Source organism: Megascapheus bottae, chromosome 16, assembly GCF_031878675.1.
Source record: "Megascapheus bottae isolate mThoBot1 chromosome 16, mThoBot2.hap1, whole genome shotgun sequence".
Classification (NCBI taxonomy): domain Eukaryota; kingdom Metazoa; phylum Chordata; class Mammalia; order Rodentia; family Geomyidae; genus Megascapheus; species Megascapheus bottae.
In genome coordinates, this window is record NC_143524.1 from 52015893 (window position 1) to 52038983 (window position 23091).

At 40.3% G+C, this 23091-nt stretch overlaps 1 protein-coding gene across 22 annotated transcripts in view; it reads right to left on the reverse strand.

Moving 5' to 3' along the window:
* Positions 1–23091, reverse strand: part of Dlg2 (discs large MAGUK scaffold protein 2) — a 1918473-nt gene that overhangs the window by 246806 nt on the left and 1648576 nt on the right. Inside the window, exon 1 of one of the 22 annotated variants that reach the window (XM_090348539.1) lies at positions 8787–8807. The exons of the other annotated variants lie outside the window; for them this stretch is intronic. The gene's annotated coding sequence lies outside the window, so the exon portion shown is untranslated. Of the gene's footprint in view, positions 1–8786; positions 8808–23091 lie in introns of those variants that run through there. 22 annotated transcript variants of the gene reach the window in all.

A 23091-nucleotide genomic window follows, 5' to 3' on the forward strand; every position in this document is an offset into this window, starting at 1 on the left:
AGCACATTGATAATAGCTAAGATATGGAATCAACCCGGATGCTCATTAATGATGACTGGATACATGAAGACCTGGTGAATACACATGCACACACACGCGCGCGCGCACACACACGCACGCACACACGCACACACACAGAAATATTCTTCAATCATGAAGAATGGCTGTCAGCAAAACTGATGAACCAGAGGACATCATGTTAGATACAGGAAGATAAGTGCCACATGTCCTTTCTCACATGTGGAAGCTTTAAAAATAATGGACCTGGATGTACAATAATGATGACTAGAGGTTGGGATGAGAAAGAGAAGGGGTGGAAATTAAGAAGGTGAATTTGATTAATGTACACTGTTTGCATGTGCTGAAACATTATACTATCTTAGTAAAAGCTAAAACCAAACCTAAAAGACACAGGAGGCCTCACATTTGCTATATGAAAACACTGCTGTTTTGCATAGGGATCTAAGCATCCATTGATGTCTGTGTCTGTGAGCTATCCTACACGCAGTCCCCTGTGGATTCAGGAGATGGCTGTGCATCATTTTAATATAAGAACTATATAATAGCTTGTGATTTAGTGTGCATAATGTGTTCCAAATCTAATTTTCTTGAAAATGTATCCCTGAGAAAGAATTCACTTATTTTCATGGACTATGCCCATTTTGAAAATAGAAACCTTAATAGCCAGAGGTCAAGGGATGGTTTCTCTGGAGCAGGAAGTTTGGAGGAAGAAATGTTTTCTTTCTCCTATCCCATGTCTTTCTTGTTGACCCACCACATAAACTTGTCTTCCATCAGCATCTTTCAAGCTTTGGGCTTGGCTCCTTAAAAAGTCTATTTTGGTATAAGTTCCTTATAGTCTAGCAGAAGGCAGGTTCTAGGTCTTTCTTTCCTTTTGGCTCTAGTTTAGGCTTTAAAATTGTGTAGGTTTATGCAAGTGTTATTGAAATGCTTGCCAAACTCAAAATACTCTGCCAACCCTGTCTGTAGGCTACCTATAAAAAAAAAATCCCCTATTGTGCTTTGAAAAATCTCGGCTTCAAAAGAAGCTTAAATATTTTCCGTTACTCAACACCTCTCTTCTCTTGATTTCACTACATCTTCCACTCACGCTGATACTTCAGTGAAATGAAGCCCCTATTTTTTTCAAGTAAGTACAGTGCAGTTTTCAACATTAAAACATCCTAGACAGTTTTTCCCCCTTGAAGCAACAAAGGGCCATGATTTGTCCCAAACAGGATCAACACCAATGCACACTGTGAAAAAGCAGTTCTCTGCCATTTCACATAGAAATAATTCCAGTCTAGATGATTTAAACTTTTTTCCCCACTTTTGCAGTAGTAAACGTAGTTTTGAAATAAACAGAACTCCTAGAAATTTGTGTATAAACAAATCTGCCTGCAGCCGAATGGGTAAGCACTACATCCTCAAAAAAAGATGCTAGACAAAAAGGAACAGCGGGCTTTGTTACATGGTTTGACAGTAAGGGAGTGGGAGAATGAGAAGGAGGGGGCAAAACAAAAATAAAAACAGCAGCAACTGCTCAATTAGTGCAGATGGAGAAAAACATCCCACAAGCTAATTGATTATAGCTATCACAACAGCTGATTGCAGTGTCTGCCTATCAAACATGGGGAGAAAAAAAAATACCTTTGGCTGCTTTGCTTTGGAGAAACACCCTTTCTAGGGATGATATATCATCACTTCTATGCTACAAAGAGTGAACCCAGTGTTGTGGCAGTTAGGCTTTGAAGAATAAGTTAGGCTACCCCATGAGCTCCCCCTTTGGAATCAGGCAGGAATCAGTTGTGATGTTCTGTTTAGTTTGTAATGCCAGAGTGAAGTCAGGTTCTCCCTCATATCTACCAATCCACCCCTTCCAGTGATCCATCTGCTTCAAGAAAGTCTAGACACATGTGCAGCACATATCTTTGGAAGGACAGACCACTCATAAGCAATTTATTTCCAATAAAACAAATTGTTTGACAATGCTTTAAGGTACCGCATGAAGGGCAACTCACTCTGGGGATATACAAGGTTTAAGTCCAGACTATGGGCTAGTAGTGTGGCATGGTGGTAGAGTGCTTGCCTAGCATGCACGAAGCCTTGGGTTTGATTCCTCAGTACCACATACACAGAAAAAGCTAGAATTGTGCTCTGGCTCAAGTCGTAGGGTGCTAATCTTGAGAAAGCTCAAGGACAATGCTCAAGACCTAAGTTCAAGCCCCAGGACAGACCAAAAACATGTAGCACAGCTAGCAAAGATGTGGTAACAGGAGGAAAGTGCATGAAAGTGTGAAGAGCCCATGCTCAGGAAACAAGGAATGGTTCTTGGTGGCTAGGAGCTTGGAATCGTGGCAATGCAACTTTCATTTCAACAAGGTAACTGTGACAAATTACAGAGTGGACTGAGAGACAGCAAAGGAAGTCAGGGAGCCCAGGGGCGAGTTAGACCATTCTTTGCGCTGAATCCATATAATTAAGAAATTGCTGAGGTAACATAGGGCTGGAATAAAAGGAATGAGGAATAAAGTTCTTTTGGGTATCTTTGTTTGGTCCCTGTATTGGACTCAGTGCCCCAAGTTCTTGATTTAAAATGCCATCCAAAGCTGGCACTCTACCAGTAGTTCTTAACCTCACCCAAACCTCATCTGGGAAACTTCCAAGGTGGGTGCCTCTGATCTACTCCAGAACTATTGAATCTGAATTCCCCTCACCCTACTACTCCACTGGAAGCCACAGCCCACGTATCAGTTAAACTTAATCATAATTTATTTCTAAAAGAATTTATTTTTAAAAGAATTGATTCTAAAAGAATTTATTTCCAAAAAGAATCCTGCCACCCACCAATTGTTGAAAGTTTAGTCCTTAGTTGGTAGCATGGTTGAAAGATGATTGAATCATGAGGGCATAAAACTTTTTCAGTGGGTTAATGTACTGATGAACTCATACTTAATGGGCTATGAGGAAATAGGATCTGGTTGGAGGAATAAGCCATACTTTTGGATGGTATTTATTTTTGGTTTATAGTTGTCCTTCACTGCTTGATTTTTCCTGGCTGACATGTGGTAAGCAACAAAGCGCTACCACGATGCTCCTTTCCTAAAACATAGGAGCCAAGAACATGGAGGAAAACCTCTATATATGCCAAAATAAGTATTTCCTTCTCTTTTCCCTTCCTCCTTTCTTCCATTCCTCTCCTCCTTTCCTTTTATTTGGAGATGGTGGTGGTAGTCGCACATGGCCTTGTGTTGACAGGCATGAGCATTACTTGTGGCTAAAGTAATTTTTTTAAATAAAGTTCATTTCCTTAATTATCCTACCACAGTAATTGAAAGTAGCACAGTGACTTTTAGCCACTTTCTTGGAAAGTCTCCAAGTGTGAGCACAGAGCTGGGGACATACTGTGACAGGTGCAGCTTAGAGGAAAGGTCCTGAAACAGCCATTCATTATGGGTGAACTATCTCCATTAGCACAGAATGAAGAAAGGCCTGGCCACTACGAGTCCTGTGGGCCTGGATCCTGAAAGCTATGAAAAGGCATCTCACCACCCCACCACAGGAAGTGTTCCTCAAGAGTTGGTATCACAAACTGATTCTACAGACACAGAAAAGAACGCAGATTCATCCAGTGAAGACCCATAAGATGCTCTTAGTCTTTGTCTCCACAGACTAGATAGGTGACTTCCCTTAATTTCCATCTATTACACTCTGACACTGCAATCAGAACTCTATAGACTATGGTCAGAACAATCTTAATGAAAAGAATGACATTATGATAGCATTGTGAGAGCTCAGTACATTGAGCTCTCCAGAGAAAGACCTGGACAACTTCCCCGTCCTGAGCAAAAACAATTAAACATGGGCCAAGGAGACCCTAAGAAGCTAAGAGGCAAAATATGATACATATTCTTTCTTTATGCAGGAAGAGCTCAAGCAGCAGCACCCACATGCTTACATCAACTTCTCAGTCTAAGAAGTGCTCAATGCCCCATGCCTGTAATCCTAGCTACTAAGGAGGCTAAGATCTGAGGATCAAGGTTCAAAGCCAGCCCAGGCACAAAAGAGCCTGAAGCTCTTATCTCCATTTAACCTCTAGAAAATGGCAAGTGGGGCTTGGCTCAAGGGTAAGGTTATAGCCTTGAGCTGAAGAGCTCACGGACATTGCTCAGGCCCAGAGTCTAAGCCCCATGACACCCCCCAAAAAATAATAATAAAATATTCATGTCCACAAAGCTATAGTAAAACCAGATGCAGCTGAAGAGTTGTCCAGGCTGAAAAGATGGAAAGAAAGAAGAGAAGGAAGAGAGGGAAGAAGAGAAGGAAGAGGGACAGGGAGGTTGGCCTAGTGGTAGAATGCTTGCCTAGCGTGCACTCAGTACCACATACACAGAAAAGCCAGAAGCAGTGCTGTGGCTCAAGTGGTAGAGTGCTAGCCTTGAGGAAAGCAGAAAAGGAAGTTGACACCAATGAGAAAGTTGATTCTACTGGTTTTCTTTTTCCTCGTGTATCATGCATTTAAATCACTTGCACAATTCCTTTTAAAGGAAACAGAAATGTAAGGCTGTGTAAACTGTTTTTAAAATACACATTGTCTTTTCTTGCAAATTCTTGGTGCACAGCACAAGTTATAAGTGGTTTGCTAGGGTTTTTCTTTTTTTTAAGCCAAAGATGTAGCTTACACAAAATAATTGTTATGTTAAGTGAATATCACTCTAATTGCAAAAGAAAAAAAAAGTTGTGGCTGTTTTGACTTTCTGAAAGCTTCTAAATAAACACAATTTTGCTTTTAAAAAAAGAGCCACATCTACCTGAATTATGAGTAAGCCAACTCTTTGTACCCCAAGCTTTTAGTCTACACAGACATTACTTTAAATGCACTGCATTCTTCATCTTCAAGACACTGAAGAGCCATAGAGAGTAATTACTATAATCTTCAGGTACAAAAATGATGGGCCTGTGAGGCCCAGCAAATGCTCGGTTAAATAACGTAGGACGTTCACTTCTAGAAGCAGGAAGTGACAGGTTCCATGAACCCATGTCCATCAGAACCACTAACAACCACATGCTATGTCTATAGGATTTGTAGCCCACTTTGGCATGTAAATTCTGCAAGATCAAAGGGTAAATTTAGCATTATCTTTCTCTTTTAAGCTAAATTTTAGGACAGTGGTGGGGAAAAAAAGAGAGGACTGAGTCGGTTTGTCTCATGTAAGACCCTTTTCCCCACTGGTTTAGAGAAGTCCAGTAGTCAAGCCATCTCCTCTGTCAGATATTGATTCCTTATCCAGGAGAAGTGAGGAACTCCCAACTCCCACACACCCCTGGAAGCCTAAGGACGCTCAGCACTGCCTCTGCATGAATCTGTACAGCATAGTGTGTGTGTGTGTGTGTGTGTGTGTGTGTGTGTGTGTGTGTGTGTGTGTGTGTGTGTGTCAGTATGGAGGTTTCATCTCAGAGCTTTGTGCTCTCACTTGGATTTCTTGCTCAAGTCTGGTGCATTCATATGGAACTCATTTTTGTGGTCTCCTTTGCCCTCACCATCTAAGCTACAGCTCCAATCCAGCATTTTGCCGGTTAAATAGAAATGGGAGTCAAACATTTCTGTTCAGGCTAGCTTCCAACCTCAGTCCTCCAGGTCTTAACCTCCTAACAAGCTAGGGTTACAGATGTCAGCTACAGAGTTCACTGACTTTTTCCATGGAGTCTCTGAGTTCACTGACTTGTTCAAAGCCAGATTTCAAAAGGTATGCTTTCACAGTTATTTCATACACTTTAGAAACAGAGGGGCGGGAAGAAAAGGAAGATAGGAGAGGGCAAAGGAGACCACAAAACTGAGCTCCATAGGAATGCAAAACTTCCTTCATTATCATTGAGCAACTTACAAATTTTTATTTGATGGTTCCAATCTGCAGAACTTTCCATCACCATGACTTAATGAAGTAACACCAGACCCCACAACACAATTCAAATTTAAGTTAAAATTTTCACTCACGGTAGATCAAACGTTCATATTCACCAATTACTACTCAACCACACATGTGAATCATGACCTCTAACCTTGTCAGGTCTTCCCAGCGCTACAGATAATTGGTTAAAGAGCTCTTTTTATTAGCTTATTCATAGATAGCAAATGTGTGCCTATTTTACCTGTTTGTCTACAGGGCTAAACCAAAGTGACATTTTACAAAAAGCAGTCATCCAAAGAGGAACTTTGCAACAAACATGAAAACAAGCCAGAGGGATAAAAAAGCAGTAACTTTAAGTGTGAAATATAAATGAGACGTTGAACTACAGAGCAACAGGTGGTTAGGGAATTGCTGGCAGAGCCACTGGTGAGAAAGGAACTCAACAGAGGCAAACATGTGGCCATACATGAATAAAGTAGTAGGCATGAAAAAAAATCAAGGTGTCCTAAGGAATTTGACATTGGCCCAAACTTTGCTCGTAAGAAACTTTTGTCGAGATGCAAACATCAAAAGATAAAAGGTTGAGCACTGATCCCAACTTAGAAAGGGGTATGACAATTCACAGAAACATACAGAAGACACTCAGTAACCCAAGCTACAAGATTAACAGAAAAACTCCATTACTACTCAAACTGCTTTGTAAAAACAAAACACTTGGCCAATGCTTCTCCTATTTTAAAACAGTACTAATCACTAATTATACCCTTTTTAGTAAAAAAAAAAGAGTAAAAATTTTAGTAAAAACATTCATTTTAATTTTGCATTTCATTAGACCTTTACAGCCAATGAAGTCTTTATTATCCAATCTAATCATCTACTGTGAGAAGACACAGTCCTTGCCCTTATTTATAATGAATTAACATAAACAAATTCTAAAATTCATGTGATTCATTGTTCTACATTAAAGGAGATACTAGTCTAGCCAAGAACATCCCATATACATGTTCAAGGAGGGGTGAATGGAGCTAGGGAGAGAAGAAAGGATGCATTGACTGGGGCAAGCCCCCTCCCCAAGTCTGAGGGCAATCCAATGTTCTCAAGTCCTGCAAGTCTACTTTCTTACCCCAGGGGCAGGGTGAGGAGGCTTTGAGCTTGTTTTTAAAACTGATTGCCAACTGCTCAGTTGCACAGCTAGATGCATACTAGTTGTTATTAGAATGCAGTGATACAGGTTAATTCTCCTTCTCAAAAAATAGAAGTGTTATCCTTTAGCCACTTTGGGTGAATAGTTTTCTCAAGATCAGTGGAAATTGCCTAAATTCAAATCTCTATGTTCTCAGAAATGAAAGAAACCCCTGGAAATCAAAGTAGCCTCTAGGCTATAAAGAAATTGAATCCAAGGAGCATGTAAAATGCATTTCTTGCTTTAGAATCTGTTTTGGATTTTAAAAGCCAACATGTATATTATAAACATCTTCTATATAGTGGTTTGTCTATCATAAAGCATGCCTCTCTCCAGGGAGATGTGGAGAATGTAATATGCTTGTGAACACACTCAAATTCACGTAGAACTCTCTGGTGCATGCCTGTGGATGACGCCTATAATTTTAGCTATTCTGGAGGCTGAGATTTAGAAGATGACAGTTCAAAGCCAGCCCAGGCTAAAAAGTAAGTTCACAGGACTCTATCTGTAAAATAACCAGTCAAAAAAAAGCTGGTTGGAGGAAAGGCTAAGTAGTAAAACACCAAGTCCAGCAATCTCATGACTGAGTTCATGGTACCACCAAAACAAATAAGCAAGAAAACAGGTGTACCCAGCTTCTTTTAAAACATCTGAGTTTAATTTAGTCTAAGAAGTCAAGTGTCCGGTCTTACAGACACCTGTCTCTCTGACAGCTGAAAGTGATTGTTAGTCTGTTAGGCACAGTGGGGAAGGAAGCCTTTTACATGGAAGAGCCATCTTTTCTTGCACCCTCACAAGTCTAAGAAATGGATTATCACATATATTCACAGACGTGGACACAGGCTTCACCAAGCATGAATTAGAACTCATACCAAATGACCCGAAATGACATTCTTAACCACTAAACTGTGACTGTTAAACCAACCACCATCTGCAGATCCTAAACAAGGCAAACCATGAGACCTAGAGGCTCTTAACAAATCTAGCTCATCATAAATTCGGATTCTTATACACACACATACAAAGTCGCTGATGTAATTCCCATTTGACGGATGACAAAACCCAAGGCATGAAGTTCAGTGGTTTCCCCAGGTTGCAGGGCTGATGTCTGGTGAAAGCTAGGTGCCACATTCAAGTCTATCAGGTTCTTTCAGACAAGTAAGCCTCTGCTCCTGCTCCGGCCTGAGCTAGCAGGCTGTCCCCCAACTGGCTGGGCTTCTATCTGAGACCGGACTTGCATACAGCAAATATCTGCTCTGAAACCAATGTGGGTCCAGCCACTTCTGGAACTCATTTATGAATTCACGTCTGCTACAAGAACTTCACATTCCTGAGTCTCTCGCTCTCTCTCTTTCTCCTCTCCCCTTTCTCCCCTCTCCCGCCCTAACAAAAATCAATCGCTCAGAGGAGGCCAGTGGAGAATTAAACTCACCCACGGAGTGGTTTCGGTAGCGAAGGGGAATATTCACTGACTCTTGTTCCCCCAGTACCTAGAGAGCAACAGACACAAACACAGAGCAGCCCTGGAAGATGCCTGCGAGCAGAGAGGGCTGAGAAATGGCAGGCAAAGCTGTTTTAGGACGGAAGGGAAGGGGAATCTGCCACCCTGTTTGCATTTCTTTTGTCTTGGCCATAATTCCCCCCAAAGGGTGTGTCAGGAGGAATGGGTACGAGAAAAGCAGCCCGAGTCTCACCACAGCGCCTTAGCCAGTTCCCAGAGCTTGTCAGCATAGCAGAGCAGGCAGCAGCTCCCCACGTTCAGCCAGCTTCTTCCCGGCACGCGGGGTAGTTCCTGGGGCGGGGCGGGCTCCTAGCCCCGCCCCCAGCACACACCTGAACCTCCTGGAGTGGCTGCCAAAGCCTTGGGGAGAAAGCAGGTGGGGCTGCCTGGGCAATCCTGTGGCTCAGCTAGTTTGAGATGCTTTGCAACACAAAAAGAACTGAACCGGGGTTACTTTTTTGTTTTTTTGCCTTTGTGAGGCTTGTACTCAGGGCCTGGGCACTGTCTCTGTGCTTGTATGCTCTACTAGTGCTCTAGCACTTTGAGCCACAGCTCCACTTCCGATTTTCTGATGGTTAATTGAAGATAAGAGTCTCAAAGACTTTTCTGCCCTGGCTTGGATTCGAACAGTGATCCTCAGATCTTAGCCTCCTGAGTAGCTAGAATTGCAAGTATGAGGCCCCAAACCCCTGACTTGGGGTTACTTTCCTATTTCTACTTTTAACAGAAGCAACAAGGCCAGGCAGGCAGTGCTCACTCACTCCTGTAATCCTAGAAACTCAGAAGACTGAGATCTGAGGACCCGGGTCCCAAGCAAGCACAGGGAAGAAAGTCTGTGAGATTAATATCTTTAAGTATCCATCCAAAACCGAAAAGCAGCCGGAAGCAGAACTCTGGGTCAAGGTGTACCAGCTTTGAATGGAAAAAACTAAGGGCCAGAGTTCAATGCCCAGTATCAGCACAAAGTAAACAAAAGTAGTAACAAATCGCATCACAGATATTAACTCTTTGTTTTCCCTTTCACAGATAATGGGGTCTTAGCTTTGTAAAACAGATGGGTGCAGCCTGGACTGTAAAGAAGTTACTTTGTCCCCAACCCCAAACCCTTCTAATGCCAGCCCAGCAAACCACTGTTGTACTTTTGTTTTGCTTTAATTTCAACAGTCTGAAATCCCCTTTGGAAATGCTGAAGAGAGAGTTGTTCCCTGGTTAGTGTTAATTCTTCAGTGAGGCGCTGGAAACTGCAAACTTCTGCAGGTCAGGAAATGTCTGTTTGAACCAGCCTCAAAAAGATTGCTGGAAAGAAAAGATGTAAAGGGGGACAAATTTCACCAATTGAACTTGTTCTGAGTAACAAAATTAAGTTAAAAAAAATCTTGGTTTCAATCTGAGAAATGAATCCCTTTGTTTCCGTTGAACGAGGAAAAGCAAATGCTAATTCCAATACTCTGCTGGTGAAAGTTTTTCTTGATATCTCAGTATAAATAGCTAAACATTTGGAAATCAGGGTTTATTCCTAAATGCATTTCCCAAATGTGTGGAGAGATTCTTACTTTGACCTGTTCAGGCTGGATATTTTCTGAAGTTAAGGTGCACATACCGCTATTCACATACTGATTGATCTCCTGATAAACATGTCTCAGACATTTTAATTTCCTCTTTCAACTATTGATCACTGTGGCAATCCATTTCAGCTTGCTGGGTTTCTCTGCCCTATCTGTTGCTACTCAAATCGGATGTTGCAGTTACTATGGTAACCACACACTTATTCTCCCCATCTTTTCATTTATAAAACTTAATGGGCACGGCTAGCAATCCCTATATTCTCCACTCAAACTCAGTCGATATAGTTCAGCTGAGTAAAGAAGTCATTTCAGTGTAAACATTTTAGTTTAAAACAGCTGTAAAGATGCTCAGCAGAAATGAATCATGAAACCAAAACAAAGGGGATGGACTCTTGTGTAGAAACGGGCATTTTTTTAAAGGGATTTCAGGTGGATTTTAAGATGGTACAATTTCTATGAGTTCTAATTTGACCTTACCAAATGGCATTTTTCATGGGACTGAAGTCTGTGGGAGTCTCCCCACAGACTTTAGAAAACTGAAAACAGGATGGTTTATATAACTTTTCCTTATCACACAAAAAGTATTCCAGGAAAGAGAATGCATATTACTTTTTTCCTTTCAAATCAGTACCTAGCTCATTGGTTTTATAATGAGTTGCTGGATCTGCCTATCATACTTCCAAATGCTCATTCCCCATCCCCTAGCCATGAGGGGAGGCAGATAATTAACCAACCCCCAGAAGAACCAGAGCTATGCCATCACAGATTTCTGGACCACCATTGTATTAAGCACCATTGCTAAGTCAGCTAGCCACAGTGTGAGCTGCTCTTAAGCATAAGTCAGTGCAGAATTTGTAAGGTATCAGGTCTGCCTTAGAGGAAACAGTGCAATGAGGAGGGGTTTTATTTGTTGTTTTTTTGTTTTAATCACAAAGGCTGGTGTCCCCCAGCTGAGCCATGCCTCCAAACTAGCTATTTTGCTGGCTATTCTGCAGATAGAGTCTTGAGAATATTTATTTGTGGTTTTTTACACTCTTTATCCTCCAGATTTCAGCCTTTTGGATAGTTAGGATTGAGGGTAGGACCCACCTAAAACCTGGCCCAATCCCAGAAACAGTAGTGAACCCCAAAGATAAACCCTCTTCCTGCACTCATGTGTCTATCTCATTTAAGATAGGTGTCGGCCTCTTCCTAACCACCACTAGGGCCTTGAAAAGAATTGTGGTAATGCTTGCCTATAATTCTACCAGTTGGGAGGCAGTTGGGTCAAGAGGCTAGTTTAGCTATGTAGCAAGATCCTGACTCCAGAATGGCAGTGACTTTCCATCATTGTAAGGTGATTCTGCTACTTTTAGAAGAGAAATGGTTGCTGAGGGACCAGGATTTGCTGTTTCCTTTGTTCATTGGGTTTATGATTCTATGTGAGAGTGTGTGTGTGTGTGTGTGTTTTGTCTGTTTAAACCATGGAGGAGCAACAGCTTTCACTTTCTTTTTGCCCCTTCCTTCCTTCCTTCCTTCCTTCCTTCCTTCCTTCCTTCCTTCCTTCCTTCCTCTCCTTTCTTCCTTCCTTTCTTTCTTTCTTTCTTTCTTTCTTTCTTTCTTTCTTTCTTTCTTTCTTTCTTTCTTTCTTTCTTTCTTTCTTTCTTTCTTTCTTTCTTGTCTTTCTTTTTTTGTGGGTCATGAGGCTTGAACTCTGGCCTGGGCATTGTCCCTGAGCTCTTCAGCTCAAGGCTACCACACTATCCGTGAACCACAGCCCCATTTCCTGTTTTGTAGTGATTAACTGGAGATAAGAGTCTCATGATCTTCAGTACCCAGGCTGGCTTTGAATCATGATCCTCAGATATCAGCCTCCTGAGTAGCTAGGATAACAGGCATGAGCCACCATGCCCAGCACACCTCCCACTTTTAAACTGAACAAGCTTAAATGTCAGTCTCGTCATGGCCAGCAAATTCACTGTGGTCAGATTTCGAGAGTGAGGTGGATGAGAAAGATATAGATGATCCTATGAACAGATCTGGGGCACCTAGGGGATTATCGTTTCCAGAGGACACTGTGATTGTTGACCCTTGTCAACGAGTCCCTCCCCACTGCCCAAAGGTAACTAGATATGAGGGAAACCAGGAACTCAGCGGAAACAAGATGTGGTAGGACCCTGAGTGGTGCAAATACTATAGTTGAAGCCTGGGCTACTCAGTATCACTTTGCTCTCTTTTGTTCTTTGATTGCTGCCTTTTCTTCCCCATAGATTCCTCTGTGCTTTCCTCAAAGCTCTTATCTTGTCTGATTCAGAAGTATTTTTCATTCTAATATCTTCCATGAAAAATAGGTTAAAAAAAAGGAGAGGGCAGGCATGCAGGAAAGAACTAAGTGATTTTTGCTTTGATTTAAAGACTGTCTACGGACTGAGCAATATGGAGGTTTGGTCCAAGTGTGTTTTTTGCCAAGATCAGCTCAGTAATCTTAGTAAATCACACACACACACAGAGGCATATTTTTTGTGGGTCATGGGCTTGAACCCAACCTGGGCGTTGTCCCTGAGCTCTTCAGTTCAAAGGCTACCACCTACCCTTGAGCCAAGCCCCACTTCCCGTTTTCTAGAGGTTAATTGGAGATAAGAGTCTCAGGTCCTTTGGTGCCTGGGTTGGCTTTGAACCTTGATCCTCAGATCTCAGCTTCCTGAGTGGCTAGGATTACAGATGTGAGCCACCATGCCAGGGAGATATATATATATATATATATATATATATATATATATATATATACATGTTTAATGAGATAAAACAAAAGAAAATGTTCTGTAAAACTAAAAGTACAAATGTCAGATGTCACAGAATTATTATATTGCTGAAACAGCAATAATAGGTATGAGACACTAGGAGAAGTCATGGATTTCAAGTCTTTGAATGATCTAGGTTAAATTCTTCAGCAAACTCAAACCTTAATTTCACATTTTTTAGGAATCAAACCCTGTCAAGTCTGCCTCCAAAATGCTTTCCTGGCCTGAATATGTCTTTCTGCCACCACTGTATGAATATAATCTGTTCACACTTGTCCCTTCTCCCTTATAATCTTTCCATGGTGAATTTGCCAAATCAACTGAGAGAAGGGGGCACTATTAAGAAGGTAGGGATAAAAAGTGGTGGACTTAACATGTATTAGAGAACATGTGTTCCACTATGGCATGCTTTGTTTCCTTAATATCTCGAGCTCCTACTCAATTGCTTCTTTCCATAGTGTCGTGATTTTCTATTCAAATGCTATTTCTTTCCATAGTGCCCTGGGTGTCTGCCTGCTCAACCAATAAAAACCATAAAGCAATCAATGCAAGGCTCAGGGGAGGAGATAAGGGAGAAGCCTCACTCCATAATAACTGCCTTGAACATAACTATACTGTACGTGGAAATGTAAATTTATTCAACCACTGTGGAAAGCAGTATGGAGAAGACTAAACATAGAGCTTCCCTAGGACCCAGCAATTCCACTCCTGAGCATTTACCAAATAAGACCACAAACTAGGCTGCACTAAAGGGGCTAGCATAACCCTGTTCACTGCACCATTGTTTACTCTAGGCAAGATATGGAATCAAACCAGATGCCCCTCAATGGATGTATTCATGTGTGTATGTGTGTACACATACATATAACTGAATTCTGCACTTCTATCAGAAAGAATGATATTGTATCATTCAGAAGGATATGTAAAGCTTGGAAAAAATGATATTAAGCGAAAAGCCAGACCCAAAGAACATAATTTACATGTCTGCTCTCATTTGTTGTAACTAGATTGTGCCTACAAATCAACAAGTAAACATACTGTATGGTAAAAGACAAGAAAAATACCCTTGGGCATGTTCAATTATTCAGGACTCTAGACATTCACATAGTGAGACCAAAAGAGGATATTCTCAGGAGAGGATTATAAGGGCTCAGTAGCTATGTGCATATGATCATAAACAATGATGCTTATTGAAATGATCTACAAGACATAAAATTGAGGGTTTTTTTGGTTATTTTCCTTTTTGGTTTTGTTTTTTTCCCTTGTTGATGTCTTGGTTTTCTGTGCGTTTTGTCTTGTATATGTAAGTTTATCTGCCTGGGGGAAAGGAAGGGAAAGCACAGAAATGGTGGCACAAAGGATGAACAAATGCATACTCATTAGACACTATACTGAAAATGAACTATTACCTGACTTATGTAACTGTAACTCCTCTGTACATTACCTTTACAATAACCATTTAAAACAAGAAAGAAAATTACATTGGGCAGAATCAACTCTCAAGGCAGAATAATAAATAACTGCCCTGGAGAGGACTCTATTGGACTCCTCCCAGACTGAAGAGTCTTGTTATGTTCTTTTCATGGCTTTCCTGTCACTATTAAATAAACATACTCTGTTTACCTGAAACATTTTCCTGTCTTTTAGTTCTTTAATGGGAGGAGAAAATAAATCCATTCTCCTAGAAAGAACCATAAACATCAGAAAACCTCCCAAAACAAACAAATGCCCATCTGGTCTTATCTATCCTCTGTTACAAGTCTTTATCAAATCCTTGTGAATTCAAGCCCATGTATGTATATATTTATATATCCATATATATATAATTTTTTGTGAAGCACAAAATTCCTTCACAACTTTGTTTCCCCACAACTTCTCCTGGACTTCTTCCTAGAAAACACTGTGACAACTCAGATGCCCCACTCTACTCATTGTTCTAAGACCTACTGAAACCCTGCATCCTCTGGAATTTTCTCAATTGCACAGCCTGCATTAATCACCACGCTGCTTTCCCTACAGTACATTTCTCACATTACCTCATTTGGCTGAAGGTACCACTGGTATTATCCTTAACTTTTAAAAACTTGTTATGACTAAGGAGTTGTACAGAGGGGTGATGATTCCAAAAGCAGGAACTGAGTACAATTCTTCTTGGACAACATCACCTCCAGTGGCCTGGTTTTGATAAATCATGAAGGACTCAATACAGATTCCCTGCACACTCTGCACAGCCACACTAGCTCTACACTGTGAACAATGACCTATGTTTTAATAGCCACACAGGAGCTTAGCTCTGAATCACAAGGTCATCCTTCAAGAAGTAGGGCCAGTGCCTGTGAATCCATTTGGTTTCTGTAGTTTAGCTTAAAATGGACCTGGGATTTCTCAGTTCATATTTCCATATTTGCAACATAGTACTAATATACAAGTGCCCTGCCCAGAATGAAAATATAGACAAAACAATGGTGTCCTGTGTCTTGTTCTTTCCTCCTACAACCTGAGCATGTGCATTTGTTCTTTCTAGGTAAATGACTCTAATGTTAGAAAATTTCTCTTCAGATCTAAAGATGAGAAAAGGATGTTTCAGATGAATTTAATGGGGTACTTAAGTGGCAGTAAATGACCCAAAACAAAGACTTTCCCCAAACATGCATTCCAAACTACAACAAACTGTGTTCTTATCCCAAACCTTCCTGAAAAAGAAACTCCAAAGTTCCCCATGTTAATCACTCTCAGTCACTCAGGAATTACTTTTAGTCCCCGACACTGGATGCATCATCCTCCCTAGGACCTGAACACACATTTGGATGACTTACCAAAGTTGACGGTAAGCCCAAAGATGTGCATGAAGTTCTCCAAATTATCCTTACCAGTCTTAACTGTCCTCTAAGAGCTAAAGAACAAAGCATCATAGTTCTCCAGGCAGATGACAGAGAAACTCTGCTGTAGTCAGTTCAGTAGAACTTCTAGTTCATTCTGGCTAATTCTAGTTAATTCAGTGGTGTTTTCTTGATTTGCAACTAGGCAAGGTTGGATTGGCCAGCACTGTGTGCCCTAATAACGGCGTGCTTTATAGTGATGTCAATTTGACCTTCCTTCCTTCCTTCCTTCCTTCCTTCCTTCCTTCCTTCCTTCCTTCCTTCCTTCCTTCCCTCCCTCCCTCCCTCCCTCCCTCCCTCTTTCCTTCCTTCCTTCCTTTCTTCTTTTCTTTTGCCAGGCCTGGGGCTGGAACTCAGGGCCAGAGCACTGTCCTTGGGCTTTCTCAAGGCTAGAGTTCTGCCATTTGAGCTACAGCACCATTTCCGGCTTTTTCTATGTATATGGTACAGAGAAATCGAATCTGGGTCTTCAGGCATGCTAGGCAAGCACTTTATCACTGAGCCAAACTTCCAGCCCTGATTTGCCTCTTTTTATGATTTTCATTCACTGCTAAGCAGACATATGACTAAATATTTGACTTGAGAAGAAAAACAATGGTGGTTTATTTGTCATATGTCAAGTCAGAAACCAACAAACTTGTGCCAGAAAATTAGATTGCAAAACCAAAACAAAACAAAACAAGCTGTTTTTTGTAAATCATATGTTCATTAGAGAAAAGCAGAAGAGCTTCTTTTTAAAGACAAATTATAAAACAAAACAGATATGACTACCCTGGGTTAGTCACTGTTAAGCATTTCAGTCATGTCTTTCTAAATGAAAATTTTAAGAGCCAAAAGATTCTCATGTCTTTCTAAATGAAACATTCAAGAGCCAAAAGATCCCAAAACAACCAAAAATTTTTGCTGTTTGATTTGCTATATAGCTGCAAACTGTTTCTTTAAGTACAGCATTTTAATGGCTAAGCTCTATGGCATACATGAATATAAACTGTCATTTGCCATTGCTGATGTTTATGATATAATAGCTTATACTGATGTGAGTTAGTAGGAAAGCAGCTAATCAGAGAATTGTGGTCTATACAGCTTACAGTGGGCAGGATAAGCTGGGAAACTAAAACCAAATCTTGCCTGGTAGTAAAATGGGGCAGAGGGCTAGAAAAGAATGAGTATATAAGAATGGGGTAGTTTAGGGCTGCGAGTTTGGCCCAGTGGTAGAGTGCTTGCCTAGCATGCATGACGACCTGGATTTGATTCATGGTACCACGTACAGAGAAAAGCTGGAAGTGGTGCTGCAGCTCAAATGGTAGAGCGTTAGCCTTGAGGAAAGACCAAGGACAATGTTCAGGCCCTAAGATTGAGCCCCAGACTGGCAAAAAATAAAAAAAGAATGGGACAGTTTGTATTTGTGACACCAAATCTTCGGCATCACAACCTTACAGAAACAGGATGGAGTCCCACACATAATAAAGAAAGCCATCTTTAAGGACCCTCATTCTCATTCTTCAAAGGCTACACACTGGGTTTTAAATAATTCTCTAGAGTTAGTTTACTGTGGCTTCACAACCTCCCTGTACTACTCCAGATGCCTTGGGATTCATGAAATCTCTGTTACTGGATTCTTATCCATTAAACAAATAATAGTTGTACCACTTTATGAGCTTATAGCTAAATTACTGCCTTCAAAACATAACCCAGTATTTGCCACTCAGACTCAATAAAACTTAGCTACTTAAGAACAATTACTGATATTGACACTGTGCTATTATTTTATAATTATTAATTTTAATATACTACAAAACAACATAGCAATATATTAGTAAGAACAATTACTGATATTGACACTGTGCTATATTTTATAATTATTAATTTTAATATACTACAAAATAACATAGCAATATATTAGTAATTATTAATAATTTATTTAGTATTTAATTTTACTTGGCTGAACAATGTTATCATAAGAGACTGATTAAAAGGTACTGATTAATTTCAGTCTAATGGATTCTTTCAAAAACACACTCATTTGCACTAGGGAAGGAAGCTCATGCCTATAAATCTTGCTACTCAACAGACTGAGATCGGTAGGACCATAGTTTAAGGCTAACCCAGACTCTCCCCACCTCCATAAGACCCCCAAATGGCAAGACTCCATCTCAACACAAAGGGTGGATGTTATGTGACACATCTATCTCATTCCAGATCCACAGGAGACATAATTGGGAGATTGCCAGACTAGCTTGATAGGAATTAGGAAAAAAATCCGAACTTAACAATAACTAAAGCAGCCAGGTGCCAATGGTTCATGCCTATGACACTAGTTACTCAAGAGGCTGAGATTTCAACAGCACAGTTCGAAGGATCTGTAATACACCAGCAAAAAGCCAGAACTGGAAATATGACCCAAGAGTTAGAACACCAGTTGTGAGTAAAAAAGCCTACTGAGTTCTATCATGAGTAAGAGCACAAAATACTATGCTGCTGCTACTACTAGAGTCTACTATTATTACTACTACCACTAAAAGCAAGGGAGGGAAGTGCTGAGGGTATGGTTCAAGTGGGGTTCACCTGCCCAGTAAGTCCAAGGCCTCAATTTTAAACCCAGATACTGCCAAATCCCCTCCCTGAAATCTTACAAACAAGTGTTTATTTAACAAGAAGCATGTTGTGTTTAAGGATGTAATTCCAGAAGGATATATAGAAACTGTTTCTAAGCAACAACTGGGCTGTGGTTCCTGTATGATCATATCTTCCAATCAGGTTGGTAGGAATTTTGCATACCATTCCTCTCCTTATTCCAAACAGATGCCAGGGCCATGGAGGACTTATTACCTACCATGCTCTTATATCGAGAAATTCAGTCTTATAGAGAAGTTAAATACAAATAAACCCAGATCACCCCCAAAGACTGAGCAAGAAATGGAAAGTATTTATGTATTCATTATCTTCATGTGCCTCCCTGCAAATCCAATAATCTAAAAGAAAAGGAAAGTTTAATGATTTTTCTTTGGGAAAAAGATGGCTTCAGCTACATTGCAAAGAGGTTTTTTTTTTTTTTTTTCAAGTTCACAGTTTTGAACAAGTTCACTTTGACTGGGAAAGGAACGCATGAGGCCAGCTGTAGGGGGAGTTTTGTCTGGGTAACTGGCTTGAAGCTCATCTGGTGAGAGCATCTGTTGTCTGGGACTGAAAGACGTGCTACATACGGGGCACATTTAGGGGGATTGAGAAATTGTTTCAAATGGCAACCTCGGGAAAGAGGAGGCTATGTGAGAAACCAACAGAGCCACTCAATAAAGCTAAATAAAACATATTACCTCAATACTAGGGATCATAGCTGATTTGAATTTATGAACAGGCATAAACATCTATTATACCACTGGGGAAAAAAGCTTTCTTTATACCAACATAATCCAAATACATATGTCCACATAGATACAGAGATATAGATATATACACTATAGATATATTATTCTGGCATTAGCATTTGAACTCAAGACTTTGAGCTCCTTTAAGCTTGCTTGCTTTGGATGGCTCTCTACTACTTAAGCCACATTTCTAGTCATGCCTTTAATTTTTCTGGTCCTGAACATGAACTCTAGGCCTAGGCATTGTCCCTAAGCTTCTTTTGCTAAAGGCTAGCATTTTACTACAGGGCTACTTGTGGCTTTTTCTGAGTAGTTTATTGGAGATCAGAAGAATCTCATGGACTTTCCTGGGTGAGCTTTCAAACCACGATCCTCAGCTCTCAGCCTCCTGAGTAACTAAGATTACAGATGTGAACTACTGGTACCTGGCTTTAGCCCTGCTTTTTGCTGGTTATTTTGGAGACGGAAGTCTACGGATGTTTTGGGATAGTCTGGCTTTGAAGCATGATCCTCTAGACCTCAGCCTCCTGAGTAGCTAGGATTACACAGGTGCTCAGCCCAAGTTTTTGTTTGTTTAACTTTCATTCTCTGGCACAGAAGCTGGCCAAGAGCTGGTATATAATAAATGCTCAAAGGATATTGAATGTTTATTCGTTAGAGCCAGATGATTAAAAAAAAAAAAGAATGCCTCTTCTCTCCCCTAGTCCCTAGAACATTGAGGATTGCCATGTTTTTTTCCTTTTTTTAATTTTATTTTTTTTATTTTTTATTGTAATTAATAAAAGGGTTACATGGTATTTGCCAGATAGAAGGTGCATTAATTCACATACATTGATACCCTTTCACATGTCTTGGTACCCATTACTCTCCCCCCACCCACCACCCACTCCCCCGTCTTGGTTTTCCCCCCTTCCCTATCAAATTTCAAATAACCAAATACAAATAAATTCAATATATCAGATAACAAAGTGAGATACTGTAACAATATGAGGATTGCCATTTAATCTGGAATCTTCTACCTCTCCTCCACCTCTACCACTTATCTCTTCATTTGAAGTTCCCATAGTTCTAATCACCTTTTCTTGTAATTTACAGTCTTGAAATCTACCTCATTCAATGCTGGGATATACTACATTATAGAATAAGTACATTCTAGAGTAGTATGTGTGGCTCTGAGGCTTGAAAATGCGTGCTTGGTCACTTGTTTTAAAACAACAGATGTCCAGCCGGGTTTGGTGGCTCAAGCCTGTAATCCTAATTACTCAGGAGGCTGAGATCTGAGGATCAAGGTTCAAAGCCAGCCAGGGCACAAAAGGACCTGAGACTTTTATCTCCAGTTAACCTCTAGAAAATGGGAAGTCAGCAATTCCACTACTTGGCATTTACCCAACCATCCAGAAACTAGGGCATACTAAATCCACTACCACAACAATGTTCATTGCAGCATTATTCACCATAGCAAAAATATGGAACCAACCTAGATGTCCCTCAGTTGATGAGTGGATCAACAAGTTGTGGTATTTGTACACAATGGAATCCTATGCTGCTATCAGAAAAAACGACATCGCCCCATTTGTTAGGAAATGGAAAGTCTTAGAAAAAATCATATTAAGTGAAGTAAGCCAGACTCAAAGGAAATTAGGCTCAATGGTTCCCCTCATTTGTCATAATCAGTAGAAACCTTGGGCTCTACTAGCAGAGATCTGCAATAGAGCAAAACCTTGATACATAAGGCCATATGTTTGAAGCTAATTGAAAAGACCTCCAGGATATTGAAACAAAAGCCATACAATGAATAAGCATTGTCCTTAATGTACTATGTTATCTCTCATCTCTTTTGTTGTCCCTTGGTTGTCTCATATTGTTACAGTATCTCACTTTGTTATCTGATATATTGGATTTATTTGTATTTGGTTATTTGAAATTGGATAGGGAAGGGGGGAAAACCAAGACGGGGGGTGGGGGGTGGAGGGGAGGGTAACGGGGACCAAGACATGTGAAAGGGTATCAATATATGTGAATTAATGCACCTTCTATCTGGCAAATATCATGTAACTCTTTTATTAATTACAATAAAAAAAAAAAAAAGAAAACGGGAAGTGAGGCTTGGCTCAAGGGTAGGGCAGTAGCTTTGAGCTGAAGAGCTCAAGGACAGCGCCCAGGCTGACTTCAAGCCCCATGACCCACAAAAACAAAATGGATTTTCTAGGTTAAGAATAATTAAATACTGCTGTGTTCATATAGTTTTACCTAAATAATTTTATTTTGCTAGCTCCTTCCCCCTCACTCTGAAATTTAGGTTTTTCACATGAAAAATGGCATATTTGTTGAGACAATGGACTTGAGTCAAACTGCCTCAGTTCAAAACCCAGCTGCTCGCTCGCGCTCTCTCTCTCTCCTCTCTCTCTCTCTCTCTCTCTCTCTCTCTCTCTCTCTCTCTCTCTCTCTCTCTCTCTCTCTCTCTCTCTCTCTCTGTCTCTTTTCTTTCGAATCCCTGGGCAGGTAGATACTCCATTTCTCAGTGTCCTTTAGAACACAGTATCATTATCATCATCATTTTCATTATTATTATTCCTATAACTGAACATACTCACTTACTGGCCAGATGGTCTAAGAAAATTAGAATAACTTTAGTACATCTTTTCTGAAAGTTGTCTTCCATGCATGGAAGTCTTTAGCAGTGACAGAGACTTCGGAATCTTTCCTCAACAAGACTGGCTCTTTATTTGATTAAATTGGTTTTTGGCCTTATAGCTTCCAATGATTGCCTCAAAGGTTCCATTTCTCCCTACATCCTGCATTGATTAATAAAACACAAGCTGAAACATCGTAGCAATGGAAATGAACTGTGCATATGATTTGTGGTTTGTTATTTATTTCATCTATTTTTGAAAATATGATTGTTTTCTAATAAGTCTGTTTCTACTTTAATAAAATATTGCCTTGAAGTATAATAAGAAGAAACAAGAGATCTTTGTTTATTTGTTTAGCTCAAGATATTCAAAGGGGAACATAATTTACCAGCGAATCAGTGGAGCTGAGACTCCCATGCAACCTGATGCTTGCTAATGACTTCTCTGTAGCTGGTGGTGTTTAATTTCTGAGCATCTGTGCATGAGAGAATTTGGGGTGCTGTGGGTGGTACAATTCCAAGAAATCGACATAATGAAAAAGGCAGAATTGCCTATTCAGGCATCATTTTATTAAGCGCGATAAAACACAAGTACAAATATCTCAGTTTCAAATTAAGTGATGATCTACACTGCAGGGCTTAACCCCATCTGCTTGGATGAAAGCAAACAAATTAGGCCAGGGAAGCGGTGACTCTTCAAAATGAGAAGATGTGGAAGAAGCAGCTCACAGCAATGCCAAAGTGATCCTTTTATTCATTTCATGTATTTTCGCGTGTTGAGGTAAGGCCTAGGTTCTAATATTCAGAGATTTTGCAATAAGCTACAAAATAGCTACCAGAATCTTTTATGCTACACAGAGATTCCCTTGTTGGACTAAGTATGTATGAAAAAAAAAAACCTGTTAAACCTAAAAATAAAATGTACATGTTTACCTTTGTTAAGATCCAAATTTTGCTAGTTTTTTTTCTGTCTATGAATTAATTTTAGTAACAAGCTAGTTTCTACATGCTGGACGTTCTAGCCCGTAAGTTTTGTTTGTTTGTTTGCCAGTCCTAGGGCCTGAACGCTTGGGCACTGTCCTCGAGCATCTTTTGCTCAAGGCTAGCACTCTGCCACTTAAGCTACAGCACCACTTCTGGCCTTGTGTGTTTATGTGATGCTGAGGAATTGAAACCAGGGCTTTATGCATGATAGGCAAACACTTTAACATTAAGTCACATTCCCAGGCCAAGAGAATATACTAACAATGGTGATAACTTCGGGGTTCTAAATGGTT